A 5022-nucleotide genomic window follows, 5' to 3' on the forward strand; every position below is an offset into this window, starting at 1 on the left:
GGCCTGTCATGGACGGAGCTCCGTCAGTGGTAATGTCCACCAGTCTGTTCCACCAAACCACTCAGCTGCTGAAGTATATCTTTGGCTTTGGTTTGGCCACATCGGACACAAACTTAGCAACTCTTCTGTCACTTCAAACGTGGCATAGGTCAGTTTTGTCAATACTTTCATTGAAGAGCTACAGGATGCAGTGAAACTTCAGCCTTTGTCCCGTAACTGTTCATAGATGTTACTGGATGATGCATCAATCCGCTCTGCCACAGTGTTTGCCGACAGAGCAACATTGTTAAACAAGCTCTCCTGTTGAGGAAATATGATACCAGCAACTCACAACATGCAGTCCTTCAGAAACTGCCCTTTGGTGAATGGTTTTCCCGCTTTGGGATTCAATTCACTATCAGCATCACCTGCTTCAGCTGCAGCATCAGCGTCCTCACCGGCTTTGTGTTCTTGCTGGGACATCAGTCCTCTTTGTAGCTGCACAGCAAGATTTTTCTTGTCATCTCCCTCGTTCTTCACATAATGCTGTTGATGTTCAGTTTCATAATGCTGCTTGAGATTAAACTCCTTAAGAAAAGTTCCTCCTTACATATAAGGCAGATCGCATTTCCAGCAAACTCAGCAAAAACTACTGTAATGTTCATCTTTCTTGAAATTGTCTGTGTTTGTCATCCATGTTTCTTTTATATTTGGAAAGTTAAATCTTCTTCTTCTCCTGCTTTTCTTCTGGCAAAAAACCTGCGCTTACTTTCCTCAATTTTATTTTTCAGTAAAAAATATTAGTTTTTTTATACAATTGATTTTTAATCATTTAAAATAAGCAAAAATTGTAGTTCTTATTTGGGGAGGACAATATTAAATGATTAAGTTTAAGGGCAAAATGTTATTATATTTTTGACACTGATTTGTGGGCCAGGAGTCACGGGCAGCTGGGCCAAAAGTGGCCCACGGGCCGGAAGTTTGACACCACTGTTGTAAAGCATAAGAGGTTTGATGTGTAACCTTCAGTGAGTGTCCAGTATCTGCTCCTCATTCATCATCATTCACAGCAAGTTTCTCTTTTTTAATCCACCTCTAAAGGAAATAAATCAGAGCTCCTGTTCATGTTTGTTGTTCTTGTTCTGATCGACGTGTTTGTCTCAGAATGACTTTGATGATGTCAGTGTTGGACCGACCAGCTGAACCCAAAGTTTGTCTCCTTGTTTGTGTCTTTTTATTCCTCCACTGGTTCCCAGCTCCATATGACTGAATACTAAAAACATCAAATCTGGTTAATCACCGTGTGATGAAGAGTTTATCTTCACAGTTTTATCTGCAGCTTCAAGAAGACGTCTCCTTCTGTTTGTGTCCAGCTGTTGGCTTCAGCGCTGAGACTGAATCAGAAGGTTCACTTGCTGAGAGGCTCTTCATCAGGAACTCTCTGGTTGTTATTGATGAGGAGTCGCTCTGTTTAAAACTGAAAGAGAATTTAAAGATTTATCAAGATTTACTGAACATGACAAGTTTAAAAAACCTTAAAACTGTGACTGAGAACAAATTCTATTCTAATAGAAACAGAAAAATCTGTTAAACATGTTCTGATATGTTTATGTTTACGACACTTATGGGAAAATAAACTTTGTCTTTGAAAGACTCACTTTTTTCCTTGTATTTCTGAATTAGCAAACATCCACCTATTCCAACCAGGATCAGTGAGACACAGAAAAGTACAGCCATGGCCAATCTTCTTCTACCTATGGAAAAAACATGAACATGATTCAGAGTTAATGATGAAAAAGAGCATTTTTAAAGACAGGAAGTAGAATAAGGTCACATCCTGCTTCTTGTCCACAGACAGCCCTGAGCTGGATCAGATTTATATTAATTCAAATGAACTCCCTGTACTGAGAGCTCTGAAACAGGCCTGTAGCTGAAACAACACTGTGTAGTTCAGCTTTCATTAGACCAACACTAGGTTCAGTTTCCAGATATGGAACAAACCTGGTCCTGGACTAAATTTAATCTGGGATTAGATTTTTGTTTCACTGTTTTACCTTCTGACAAAGAAATGCAGCTCAGATTTTATCCCATCATATCTGGATTAACTGTATATAAATATTATAAAGAATGAATGACCTTAATATTTTTGTGAGCTTTAAAAACTTTTTTACCTCCATCTTTTGTTTCTTTAGTCAGGTCTGGTGGTTGGAGACCTCTGGGGTGCTGAGTTGTTTCTGTCTTTTGAGGCTTTGGTTCTAAAATAAAATATAATTTATATACCCTTAAAAACTAATATTTTGTCAGTGAATTAAACTTAAGTTTTTATATAAAACTGCCCACATTGTGAACTCCATTATTCAAACAGGACAGTGATAAATGGGTGTCATGAAGCTGGAAACTTTCTTAAAAGACCAAAACTTTTTTCTTTTGTCTCGTCCAAAAACCAAATGTTAGATTTACAATCATCTGAGGAGCCAGCCTGGATCAAGTCCAGTCTAACAGCTCAGAGTGATCCCAGCTTTAAAATGAATCCTCTTACCAGAGACGGTGACTCTGCAGCTGTTGTAGCCGCTGCCATCACCTGTGGTCACCTCACACAGGTACAGACCCGAGTCCTCAGTCCTGAGTCTGGACAGCTGCAGTCTGATTCGTCCTTCTCTGAGGGCGTCTTTGTCACTCTGGACTCGCCCTGAAAACTTTGCATCCTGAACCTCTGAGAGCTCGACTCCATCATGAATAAAATAAAGAGTTGACTTTTTTTTATCAGCTGTCAGGCTGCAGAGGATCTTTAGTGACTTGATGAACGAGTCTGATTTGGTGGTGAACGTCCACTCCAGTGTGATGTTGTGGTTCTCCTCTGCCTGATAGGAGCTCTGAGTCACATTCACTACAAATGATCCTGTGGAGGAGACAGAGAGGAGCAGACACACTGAGAACACCAGAAAACATCACAACTGTGAAGAACAACCTTCCTGTTATGAAGCCAAAGACCTTCGAGGCTGAGGTTCATTCAACAGTTTGACTCCATATTTTCTCGCTGGTCATCCTCGTTTCATCTACAGATGCTTCCTTCTGTCAGAGGTTTCCAACATTTAATGTCCAAATCTCACCTGTATTCATGTCTGTGGGAAATATCCTTGATGTCATTCCTGAGTGAAGAACAACAATCAGCTTTTTCCTCAGCAGGAAATAATCAAACCATCAGCGAGCAGTTTATTGGGAAACTTTATTAAAGCTCTGCAAATATTTGAGTTAATTTCACTTTTTTATTCTTCAGCTGAATTTATTCTTAAAACAAGAGAAATTCAAGTAATTATTGTTTTGTTCTGCAGTGATTCTGTCAAAGTTCAGATGAGTTCCTGTCAGAGCTGAGCTGAGTTTATGTTCATTTATTCACTGAATTACAACTAAATTCAACTTTAACAAACTGACAAGTTACTTTAAAAGTTTAGTAAATCAACTATTTTCCCACAGTCATTGAGCTAAAGGTGATCTCTGACCAAGATTAATGTGACTATATATGTGATTATATTTTTGACTAATTTATTCATCACACTTGTTCAGTATGTATTCAGCACAGTTCAGGAGCCACAGTTTTACCTTCCACCAAAATCTAAACAACTTTGCATGAATGTGTGTGAATGTGTAAATGCAAACGTGTTGTATAAACAGCTGTGAGTGCTCAGCTAGAGTATGAAGTGCTACATAAGAATTACTCCATTTAGTCTATTTATTTCATTTCCCTCCTCTGTTCCAGAAGTTCCTTTAAACTTTTCTCAGTTCAGTTTTGAAACCCTGAAATATCAAAGTGAAAATACTTCAATGGAAACTTTTGTTGGTTATAGGTTTCTTCAGCATTTTGACCCCCCCCCCCCCCCCCCCCCCCGTTACTGGCTGATTTTGTGAAATTTTTCATTTTTACACATCTAGTGTAACCATGTTTGCACCCTCTGTACGGGGAATTTGCTGCATGCTGTATTTTTTGGTGGTTTAAAAAAGAAACATTTTGTAAGTTAAATGTGAACATAAATTTGAATTGATATAAAACAAGATAATTGCCTATAATTTAGTTAAACAATTATTTAAAATGAACTAAAAGTAGAATCTGCTAGAAAAAAAACATTTATTTACCTTTAATAAAACTCAAGCAGAGGATAAAAATCCACAGTGAGACAGAGAGAAACTGCTTCATCAAATTAATGACATGTGCAGATGATGGAGAACAAATCCAGTCTGCAGGACAGAAGAGTCTTCATCTGACTGTCCTGTTCATCTGTGTCCTCTCCACACTCAGGCTGCAGACAGTTAACAACTCGATTTGTTAAAAATACATCTCAATAAAAGTGCTCCACAGAAAGAACAGAAAGCAGAGACACTTATTGTGAGACGAAAACATGATTTAAGCTTCTCTCAGTGTCAAAGTTACTCATTGACAGCTGTCATCATCTACAACAGCACACAGCCAAGAAGAACTGTTCACAGTGACATTATTTCCCAAAATATGAAGACACTCACGGGCAGCAGGGTGTTGTGGTGGTTACTGTTGTCTCATAGAAGAAGGTCCTGGGTTCAAATCCACCTTGGTGGACGTCTCTGTTTGGAGTTTGTGTCGTTCTCTCTGGGTTTCCTCCCACAATCCAAACACATGCAGTTACTCAGGTTAGGTTAAAGTGATTCTAAATCGCCCACAGCACAGGTTTTATTCATGAAACCTTGAGAGGAAGATCAAACAGTGACAGCAGAGAATGGAGAATTTATACTGTGACTAGAGATCCTGGGATTTACTGTTGAGCTGCAGCTGGGATCTGATTGGTTTGAATGTGAGATTGGGCGGAGTTAACAGTATGTTCTTTTTTTTTTTTTTTTTTTTTTTTTTAGCCTGTCATGTCAACACATGTTAACTGTGTGTTCAACAGAAACTCTCTCACTTCAACATTCTGTTGAATTTTTACTATTTTTACTTTCGTTTCTTCTTTTCCAAAACCAGCAGTGTGGGAAGTGTTGTGTAACACTTCGCAGAGCGAATTTAACAGATTCTGTTGC

The 5022-nt window shown here is 38.6% G+C and overlaps 2 long non-coding RNA genes across 2 annotated transcripts; both read right to left on the reverse strand.

Moving 5' to 3' along the window:
* Positions 1-1644: 1644 nt before the first annotated feature.
* On the reverse strand, positions 1645-2201 carry LOC115797130 (uncharacterized). The gene is made up of 2 exons (XR_004021390.1): positions 2151-2201; positions 1645-1733 (listed from the first exon to the last, which is right to left on the reverse strand). It is a non-coding gene; the product is annotated as an uncharacterized LOC115797130 (long non-coding RNA).
* A 281-nt stretch (positions 2202-2482) lies between these two features.
* On the reverse strand, positions 2483-4689 carry LOC115797129 (uncharacterized). Its single transcript, XR_004021389.1, has 3 exons — positions 4495-4689; positions 4111-4274; positions 2483-2878 (listed from the first exon to the last, which is right to left on the reverse strand). It is a non-coding gene; the product is annotated as an uncharacterized LOC115797129 (long non-coding RNA).
* Between the last annotated feature and the right edge of the window lie 333 nt (positions 4690-5022).

This window comes from Archocentrus centrarchus, chromosome 18 (assembly GCF_007364275.1).
Source record: "Archocentrus centrarchus isolate MPI-CPG fArcCen1 chromosome 18, fArcCen1, whole genome shotgun sequence".
NCBI lineage: Eukaryota > Metazoa > Chordata > Actinopteri > Cichliformes > Cichlidae > Archocentrus > Archocentrus centrarchus.